Here is an 11,846-nt window from a genome sequence, read left to right as displayed (position 1 = left end):
AAATCTTTGCTGTGTTGGCCATCACAATGCATATATCTTTGTTTCTTTTATGTCCCTATAAATATCTAGAACTGAGATTGCTGGGTCAAAGAAAATGCATATAACATGTTAATACATATTTCCAAATTGCCTTCTGGATAGATACACCAACTTAATAATGTTCCAACAGTATATGTTCAAATTCTTCTAACAATGAATAGGATGAATATTTTTAATTTTTATCAACCTGATGGATAAAAATAATGTTATGTTTAATTTTTTATTTATTTGATCGTTAGTTCATTTGAGACTTTTAAATAATGCTTGTTGTTGTTTGTATTTCTTTTGGTAGTTGCCTGGTAATGCTATTTTGTTTTCTAACAAATGTATACATTTATTCTGAAATATAGGAACTAATAATGCATTTTGAAAAATAAGAGAGTCGATAATGCAACTATTTTTGTTTTTTGCCTTCTTACTTTAATTATGATATACTTCTTTATAACAGAGACCTTTTAAATTTAAATGTAATTAAATTTGTTTTGTTTCCAATTCTAAGATTTACAATCATAGCTACAAGGGTTTTACTCATCCCAATATTAAGTGATTACAGGCTTTTAAACATATTTGACTTATCCTCCATCTTTATTAAAAATCATATTAACATTACAATAATAATAAAAGCCTGATTCCAAACATGTGGAATATTTTAGCAAGGAATAAATGTGGTTAATATATTTTCACCTGAAAAAAAATCCAATTTATGAAGAAAATTTGAAAAGAATGGGTATTGAGCCCAACGAAAACTTTTTTACTATTCTAAGCACATGTATTATTTGTGTTTTGGCATTTTTAAAATTAAAACCTATCAAAGCGACATTAACAAAATCAAATAAGTTTCAAGTGTATCATTCAACAAAAAGGCATATATATATTCCAAATATTTCTTTCCATGCCTCCACAGGAAAGGATAAAATAACAAGCCCTGGCATGATAAGAGGGTTGAAAGGACTTGAGGGCTTCAAAGCAGCAGTCACTAATTTTCCTATTTTCAACCTGGAAATGAACTATATTTCCCTTATTTTCAAACTAAGCTATCTCTTCCTGGAAACTACTGGATAGATCGAGGGATACTTACAGGAAAGCTGTTAAAACATAGCTGAGGTTGTTCTGATCTCTAGCAAATTTATCAAGTCGGTATTGGTTTATTTGAAAATATGTGGGAATCTAAGGTGATAAGACAGAAATGTCGAAAGTAATTAATTCAAATGCTCTTTGTGTTTCGAATAAGCTGTTCTTGGTTGTTTTTGATCTCCATTATCTAAATAAAAATTTTAAATGAACATAATGCTAATTTTTTAATTTTCCTTTTTAATTAGGGTTGTAGAGTCAGAGATAAATACAACTGTAGAGTGAATTAATGTTATTGATGGCAGACACTATATAAAAGCCATCCTCTGAGGTTAAGTTCCAACGGTATCTTATCATTAAAGCCTTTCTAACATTTCTTCCCATCCCCTTCACCTTAGAAAAAAATCATTCACTGTGGAACACAATAGCAATCATTTATTGAAAACTAACTGAATGCCTACTATGTGCTAAGCATAGTACTAAGTACTCCACTAAGTACCTTGCAAATATCATTTCTCATGTAAGCCTTTTCATGCCTCTAGAAATGTACAACTTCATTTGAGAATGAAAAATAGTATTTTGAGAGGTTAAGTGCCATAAAAATTCATATCAATATTTGGTGGCAGGGCAGGGGTTTGGGGTTTGAAATTATTTCACTTTTACTTCGAAGCCCAAGCTTTTTCTCTAAGACATACTTCCTTCCGTAGCAATCAACATAATATATTATACTCGCTAGTTTAAATGTTAGCTCCTCAGTAAATTTTTAATTTCCTAGACTAGTTATCTTATTAAATAAAAGTATTTGAAACTCTCAGTACTGGGCCTAAGATTCATGCACACGCACACACGCACACGAACAAAAAAAATCTGTCAAATAAAAATAGTGGCATAAACCAAAATACTACATAAAATACAAGCTCACAGTTCTAAATTCAGATATTGAAACAAATTTTTTTTTGTGGTCTACTTCCCATTTTTACATGTATTTTAATGACCTCTTCATTCTTTCTCAATATGCTTTCATTATGTTTGCTATTCAAATATGGTATCCTGTGATGAGGCAGAATAAGTAAGTTGACTAAAAAGGGGTTGAAGTCTTTATTATATTTTGCTTAATGACAGAATTCAGCAAATATTTAATCTTAAATAGTGATATTTCCACCTCACTTCTGTAATTCTCATTACTATAAATTATTTTAATTTTACCAGTCTTATCTTCTGTGCCAATCAAACCAATTTTGAGTACTAATTTTTAAATATAAAAGCAAATATAATACTCCTAGAACTTGGAAGAAAATTTCTGAGAAAGTAAAAATCTTTTACTAATATTTACATTTTTAATAAAACATATGTATCAGTTGATAATGTTAGTGTATAAATCTTGGTAATTTCAAATATCTAAACTTTACATGCCTTAGGCCTTCCTCAAGTGTGAAACATTTCAATTCAAAAGAATATATTTTTGGAAATGATTCATCATTTCATCATAGAAAATACAGAAGATACATCTTATATTTAAAGGAGAAAATTCCAAGCTATTCTCGCCATGAATAACTTTTGTAAAAATAAATAATTTTTAATGCCTTTGGCAAATAGTCACAGGCAAACAGTTTCATTTCTCTTTTTTAAAATATGCAAACCTTCTTAGAATTTTTAACTTTCTAAGATTCTGTCCATCATTATAATGAGGGTATCACATGCATCTCTTCTAGAAGACTACAAAAGCTCAAATCACCTCCAGTAACCTGACCTCTAGTCTCTAGAGAAAATTTCAGAATCAGAATGAAGCAACAATAGTAGAAGAAGGCAAAGAACCAATATAAGGTATTAATTGCTCCAGGACACTAAAAGTAGAAGAACTATAACATTTCTTCATTTTTGACAAGCAAATCAAATATAGATCGGATGTTCATTTGCAAAGGTAAGTTAAAAGCTCAATGACATACATGGCTGTATACACACTGGGTTATTCCTCAATCTGCAGCTACATATTATCCAAGAAAATAGCAGGAAATTGTGTAGGTTGGGGTGGGTAGATGCCGCTGGTCAATCATTGCTCAGGTCATTGTTTAGTCACCACGTAAAGTAAATATCTTACACCTATTACTCATAGCTGTGGTAAAAACATTTGAAAGCCAGTATTTTAAGGAAACACTAGAGACTACTTAATAAACAATTACCAAGAATTTGGAGAAAAAGAAATCAGGGCAAAATTGTGAAAATGTGGTACTGTGTAATTAATAAATGGTTCCTTTAAGAATAACTTGATTTTATTCCTGAGAGGGGCTCTTAGTATAATTATAAATTATAGCCCAGTTAGTCTTATTTGCATATCTATTTCCACTTAGTACAATGCAATAAAAGGTAAGATTAAGGGACATTTATGGAATTGTATATATTTAGAGAAAGATAACAAAATTTCTGTAAATGGAGATCACTTTGGTTAATGATCAAAGGGTTTTTTTGGTTGTTTATCTTTCCTTTCTTAGAAATGGAAAAAGTAGACTAAGAACATTCAAGATTTTTGGAAAATTTAAACATTGTTGAGAAATTAAAGAATTATGAAATGGAAAAACATGGAAACAATAGATTATGGATAAAAATTGAATTAAGATGAATAAACAGATTAAAAATAGATGGAAAGTTGTGAATTAAAAGTTTTCTAAAACAATGCAATATGTATATATGCCTTACTGTTAAATTGTACATCTGAAACTTATTGGATTTTGTTAACCAATGTCAACATATAAAAATTAATTAATTCACTCATTAAAAATAAAAAAATAAAGGTTTCTAAAAATTTCTTTATGAAACCATAATCATTTACTATTTAATCTAACTTACTATAAATCTAATAAGGTTTTTAAAGTGATTAGTAACCTGCTAAATTTGTAAATGTCACACTATTTGTTGAAAATGTAATGACATATGAGTAGCAAAATTTAAAGATGATCGAAAGAAATTATATCAATGGAGGAAGGAGAAGCATATAAATTTACAGTGTTAGCATATGGATGTCTACATTAAATAACAAAAATTCCTTTATTGTTAATTTTATTCTCTAGTAATCAGTCATATTCCAGGATAAAATAATTACCGTGAGCTTTCCCTTAATGATCACAGTATGTTGGGATGTTGAGAATTTTTGATGAATGTTAAACACAAAACAGAAAACATCATTGTATACCTCTATAAAAACTATAATATGTCCAGATCTGAAATATTATATGCACTTCTGGAGACTGCACTTCAGTAAAGAAGTTACCACATGGAGAAAAGTCCATAGGATGTAATAAAATAATTACGGTAGTATTTCCCAACTGGTCTATGGATGATGCTATACATAGCCATAAATCGTTGACCACAGGACCACACCTTCTAGACTTAAATTATGCTTCAAATATACCTGTGGCCTTTTTTAAACATTCAGATAATATTACCCACTAGATACTTAATGAATCAGAATATCTTGGGGTTTGGCCTAAATGTCTGTATTTTGTAAAGTCATCCACAGATGAAATTATAATGTAAGTATAAAACCCACAGTTAGGATATCAACTGCCAGTCTATTGCTTACAAGTAGTTCTTGTGAACGTTTTAAAAGACAGAACAATTGAGAATAGTCATTAGCATCTAGTCCTGTGCTGTGGCTTCCAAAATCTCAATTTTCTTACTAGCGGTGCAAGAACATCACAATGAACATCTTTGCCCTCCTTTTGCTCAACTTCATGTGAGCATAAAAATTATTAGACCAATGAAAACCAGGGCCAGGTGTTTTGTGAGTATATTTTCAACTCCTAAATACTCAGCATTACCACAGACTAGTTTTCAACACATATTTCTTAAATGAATGAATAAATTTACAAGTGACATCTATGACCTAAGTAACTATATTAGGTCCTTGCATAGGTTATAGCTTTTATTTTAACAATCCTAAAAGATATGTGATATAATATCTAGATTACCATGATGACAAAGGGGACCCAAATTTAAATTGTCTAAAGTCAAACAACTAGTTAGTGTATTCTCTGGCAGCAAGGCTTCAAAAAAGCAACCTCATCACAAAAACTTTAGGTGTCATGAATTATAGAGCCAAAAAGTGCTGCTAGGTAAGTAGAATTAAAAAAAAAAAAAAGTCAAATTATTCAACCTAGAGAAATAAAAGTCAAGAAGAGATGTTATAAAATCCATAAATTCAAAAATATTATGAGAATAGACATGAAAGTTTTTAGCAATCTGAGAACATCTGAAGAGGCTCACAGAAACTCACAAATGATACTTTTTAAAACTAATAAAAGATACTTCCATTTTACAGGGAGAGTTATAAAACTGTGGAACCTAAAATCCTGAAAATGCTCCATGCCGAAGATATAAATCTGAAAAGGGGAGAGAAAATTTCATAGGTGGCAGGTCATAACAAACTGAAGAGAAACCAGAACTTCAAGGTCGATATGCTCTAAGCTATGACTTTTATCAGTGAGTTATCTGAATATTTTAAGTAGAGTCCAATTTCTTTAAAGGTCCCACTAACTCCTTGCCAAAGTTTTCAAAACTGAGGTTTATCTTAGTTGCTGGCAAAGCTAAACCAATGCTGTGGTTCTATATGGGTAAAATGCCAATTATACTTCTGTTGACTAGCAAATGTGCTTAAAAATCAGCACCAAGTTATTAATAAAATTGTATTAATAAAATCCATATTTTACTGAACTTAAAAAATAGGACTATGTTTTTATTTTGCACTGAGTTTCATGATAATAAAATAGGGTTTTAACCAGTGGTTCTTAATCAGAGGCGATTCTTTTCCACAGTGGATATTTGGCAAGATCTGGAGACACTTTTTATAGTTATGACTAGGGTGGAGGCCAGAGAGCCTGCTAAATATCCCACAGTGCATATAACTGCACCCACCACAAAGAATTATTCTGCCCTGTGATAGGTAGGATTCTAAGATGTCCCTGGAGAGTTATCACCCCCTCCTACCTTATACACCCTGTATAATCCCTAAACTGTGAATGTGATGAGATATCACACCTATGATTATGTTCCAAGGCACAGCTGACTTTAAGATAGGGAAATAATCAAATAGACTAATCCTATGAGCCCTATTTCCTGCTTCTGGACATTTGTCTGTCTGCCCTAACCTTTGCAAATGCTATAACCCAATGGGCACCATCTCTTTGTTTTACTTCTAGCTCCACATCTTCGGTTTTTATTTACAGTAATGACAGTTTCTCCCAGCCCACTTTCCGCCCCTGTATGTGGCTCCAGTTTGAGAAATGACCAATATTCAATATGCGTTACACTGCAGATGGTAGCCAGACACTGCTGATTGGATCCAAGCTATGGAAAGGACTTTTTTTTTTTTTGTAGTATATTAATAACTTTAACGATGATTTAAGAAAGAAACATATCTTTACCAAAACGGCTTTTGGTATTTCTTCAAATCATCTGTTAGTTGAGTAGATACTACGCCTGACTTAGTATAATATTTATATTCTTAATGATATTTATCATCTTTATCATCTTTTACTTTTCTAATAAGCGCAGCTCACATGTTTAATATAAATAATATTTTCTAAAAATGACTGTTTTCATTTATGTCATTGCATTCTTTGATAAAAAACCATTATAGAAGATTGTTTATATCTGCTTGAGAATACAAGCAATGATTTCACAATATAGAAGAACAGATCCATTAGTTTAAAAAGCACCTTGATTCTGTACATTGCTTATTGATGATTAGTCCTCACATGAGGTGTTGAGCCCACCACCTAAGTACTGACTTACACCAACTGAGCTGAGGATAGTTGCTTTCCACCTTTAACTAAAAGACTTACATAGCACAGTCCCACTGGTCCTTACGATGTCGTCCCAGATTACCACCCTGTGGTCTCCTATAGCCACTAAATTTCTCCCATTTTACAGTCCTGATATACTCATTTAAACATTTATATTTACTGTTTCCTCTAGTTAGAATGCCTTTGATTGAGAGTATAGTATAGGTTACTTCACAGAAACAAATAGCTCCAAATCTAAGTATCACGACCTAACAAAAAGTTTATTTCTTGCTAACTCATTATGAAAATATCTGTGCAGAAGGTGTTTGGGAGGGGAAGGTACACAGGGAAGTATTTTGCTGCCCAAAGTTTCTCAGAGTCACAGATTGATGCAGACCCTACAAATTATGTCACCTCTCTACATTTTCTCATTAATAAAATAGGAATTAGAATGCCGACCTTTGCAAGTCTGTTATGAGGATAAAATACAAGCAGTTTCCTGATGTTCCAAAGAAAATGTTCCTTCTCTCTCCCTCCCCACTTCTCTCCCTTCCTCTTTCTGCCCTCTTGTGTAATAAACACATTCCACCTTTCATTTTCTTTGTACTATAATTGTTTTTGCCTGCAAAATTTTAAATATTGAAGGTTAAAGCATGCCTTTTTTATTCTTGTGTCTACATAAGCACCTAAACACCTAGCATTGTTTCCAGTGGACATTTAGAAATACTTGAAGAGAACTCTTCATTCTCCAGTACAGGAATGGCCTTCTACGAGTTCTCTGCAGTTCTAGCTCCGTAGTATCTGAAAATACTCAGGTGCAATAAATTAATTAAAATGCAAAGTGTGAGTTATTGTTGCTATATAATTGTTTCTACAGATTAGTTTCCTTTAGCAATTGTTATGTATAGACTTAGATTAATGCCAGTAAATTTTCTCTAAAGGAAAAAAAATATGCCAATGAGATTATTTTGTTCAGGAAAAACAGTTAAATATTCTCTACTACATAGGTAAGTATATGTGTGTGTATACATGTGTTTTCACACACAGCTTAACCATTGAAAGTGTGTTGGGAAAAAAAAATCTTAGTTACCAGATACATTCAGTAACATTTTAGGATGAGATATATGTTTTGAGAAACATTTATATCTGAAATATGCACTTTACTTATAAATCCCTTGCTTCTTGATATTCTGGTACAACCAATTTTTCACCGGATTTTCAACCCATAAAAAGGAGCTGTAAATTTCAGAACAAATGAGAGTGTGATTTCAAGACAAATACATTACAAAAGTGTGAATAAGAAAGAAATGCATTGTTTCAGCATAGGCAGGTATTCCTCTTAATTTATGGAACTGTTTGCCCTGCTTGTAAAATTCCATTTTTTATGGAATAGAGAATTATTGCTTCTATAAAATGTAACAAAATAGCTAAACACCTGAGGAAAATATATAATAAGGACATTTGGGTTAAGATTATAATATTCAAAAGCTTTCACTGGGAAGTTAGACAATTATACTAGTTTTCTTTCAATAAGTTGGGACAGAATGCCAATTTACTATTAAGTAAATATAATAATCTGAATGCTACTAAATCTCTTTAAAAGACTTCTTTCCTTCATTCAGGTAGATATTTTTCACTGTGTGTTGGCAAGGTTACATTGTGATCTGAAGTTCACCAGGAAAGATATACGAGCCTCCGAAATTGCAGCAATGAGTGATATGTCGATGGAAATTGCCCATATGTATGAACTGGCACTTCAGTGCCTGTGACAAAGGAGGTGATAGGGAGCTGATCTGGGGGTAGCTTGAATTAGCATGTGGCATAATCAGAACAGGAGTTTATGTAAAATAGAGTGCCTTGTCCTTTCTTCCTTGTCTCAAGAACCGGTCAGTGTGTTATTTCCATCACTGTTTGAGCCTAGACATGCTGGGCCCCACGGGTCATTAAGCTGAGGTCTCACTGTTAGTACAAGATGACGGTACTTCCCGTTTTCATTGAAGAGTAAAGGCAGCACCTGGCAAATGGAGCTTCATGCTTATGAATGGTTGGTCCAGACTGAGAGTAAAAAATATATTAAATTATCAGATTAAAAGATATAGAATTCAAGCATAAATTAGAGTTTCGATGCATAATTTTTTCTGGACATTACAGAATGCTGGTATTTCGAGTCACTGAGCTAAGAGCTCCACTTTACTGTTAGGTAGTATTGGCTGGCATTTCTTGTCTTTGCTTTTGAAGGCAAGAATGGGCTTTTTCATTTTCTTCCCCCCGCCCCCGGTAAAAGGAATAGAATGGTAGAGACCTTACATGAAGCATCAGACAAGGAAACTTCTTTCCCAGTGATCCTTGTAACTTGATATTCTCTTCAACAGGCTTTTTGGCTATTACACTGTACTTTGTCGACATTAATTTTCCCATTTTCTCCCTCAAATTACCCAATAAGAATGATATAAAAGTTATTTCCAGTACATTTTCATTTAAGGATAATGATCACTAATGACTACAAAGCTGAGATTTCCTCAGTTCAGAAAGTCTGAATATAGCTAAAGAAGATGAGCAAGGCTGGATATTAATGATCAATACTGAAGATTAGCCTTCTTATTGGGGTATTTAGATGGCTAATTTGTAATGAAAATTAAAGTAAAACCTACAGTTGTTAAATAGTTCTAGCCCAGCTTATAAACTAGTCTCATATCTCTATACTAAACCTTTATCTGTCTTGTTTCTAATTGCAACTTGATTGTTAAAGACAGCCTTAAATTTGCTGACATGGTCATGCCATGGTATCTTCTTTTGCACATCACACACCCCTGCCCCGAAATCACAATTAGCATTCTTTCCAAGTCTGTAATACATACAAAGTACATAATCTCAGTTTTAGTTACTCAACTTTAAATTTATTCTTGGTTTAAATATGTCAAATTTCATATACAGTAATTGAAATTTATTTAAAGTAGTGGTCCTATATAATATTTCCCTCTTAACATTATTAAACCTGAAAACTTCCTCCATTTCTCTTGTTTTTAGCTCTTCATTTGTATGTTTGCTATCCTTATTCTAAGCAAAAACAAATGATGAGTATTGATCACCTTCTCCCACTTCTCAGCTCTTTTACCTTCCTTTGTCTAGCCATGCCTTCCTCAGTGTGCCCCATCTGGGCCTCCTGATGCTCTGCCACTGAAGACTTGACTGACATTTTCCTCACTGATTCCTTAGCCTTTTTGGCTCATACATAGACCTAGACCGGAACCCCACAGATGAACATGCAGGGGTCCATCTGCTCCCAAGTCACAGTTTTCTACTTCTTTCATGGTGGTAATTATACACGTGGGACTGGATTGTGTCACAGAACTCTAATTTTGCTCTAAGACGGAAGACTAGTCCTAAAGTTGCTTGCCTGATTAAAGTTTTTCACTACTCGACAATCCTACAGCACTGGAGTTCTGCTTTCAGTGGGTATCTGAACCCTGAATATTTAACTTGTGTGTTGTCATCTGGAACTAGTCTTTACAGACATCTCAGTTTTCTCAGTGTATTTCATAACCAGATACATGTTATAGAAAGTTTTAATTCTAAGTGGGCAATTGCAACATGAGTTTGAATTTTCAATACGATACCAGTGAAAACACCATTATCTTTTGTTAGCCTATCAATTATCCTGCTTGCATCTTAAAAAGCTCACCAAATCTTCGGCGCAAAGATGCCTAAGTAGAATTAAAAATGTACCCTGAGACTCTAGCCTACTTCAGTGACTCTGGAAACTCCACTGCAGCAATGGTAGAAGGTATTTTTTTTAAAAAGTGAAAATGTAATACTGTATGGCCTGCTTTTTGATACGTGTGTCTTTATACACATATACATATATATACAAACATATATGGATGTATACTAACTTTGTATATTTTAACAGTGATATTTTTATCTACTGTACCTATAAAGACTATATTATTCCTTTCAAGTAGAAAGACCCTGGAAACCAAGGATGGCATCGCTTGTCAAGTAGCACTTAAATGTGAAGATAACACTGGCTGATAACATAGGTACCTAGCACATAGGGTAGGGAATTAAATTTATGTGAAGAAAAAATGGAAATTCGTTAGTTTAGAATAAGAAGATGGAGAATAGTTTGCGTAAAACTTATTTGTCTGATACCACTTTCCGAAGGAATTATTATTTAACATTCTTTATGCTATTTCATGAGTTAGCTATGACCCTACTGAAACATTCGGTTAAGTGCAAGGACAAGTCTGACCTTCCTGAAACCTTTTCTGGCTTATATACCATAAGAGAGCAAGGGCTTTTTACACAATGCCCTTAATTTTATGAAGAAAATGTAGTGTACTTGTAAATTACTGTCAAAATAGAAGGCACATATTATTTATGTCAGATAGATATGATTTAATTAACTCTAAGGTTCAATGATCCAAAGTTGCCTGTGATCTTTTTCATCAAACTAAACATACCCAAAATAACGAACACAGATTTATCAAAACAAATATTTTGATAAATCAATGTTTGGTATGCCTGCTCTTACTATTGTCCAAAGGTTTGCCTTTTGGTATTAAGGAGTAAGATTCTTTTCAGTAGCATTTATCCACTCTTTTTATGAAAGCATTAGAGTTGGATTTGTTTACATTAGCTAAAACAAAAGAAATTGACCTGCAAGGGCAATTATTCAATTATTTTATATGTAAACTGATTACTGTTAGGGTTAATAAAAATGGGTTATTACTGCTTTCCTATTTTGACTGTAATTCACATCTTTAGTATGGTTTTCAGTGACATATTTTGAATAATGTTGAACTAACATGTAATGTAGATAGATATTTTAAATTGAGTGTCATTTTGTCCCCAGCTGATTCCCATGGCAGTCTAGCCTATGTTTACTTGTACGGTAAATATTTGTATTTCATGAAATTTAGGATATATTATTCACCCATGTTTGCTTCCCCTTTCCTA

This window comes from Rousettus aegyptiacus, unplaced genomic scaffold, assembly GCF_014176215.1.
Source record: "Rousettus aegyptiacus isolate mRouAeg1 unplaced genomic scaffold, mRouAeg1.p scaffold_m13_p_11, whole genome shotgun sequence".
NCBI classification, from domain to species: Eukaryota; Metazoa; Chordata; class Mammalia; order Chiroptera; family Pteropodidae; genus Rousettus; species Rousettus aegyptiacus.
The sequence above is the reverse complement of the archived record's forward strand: the minus strand, read 5'-3'. Positions refer to the sequence as shown.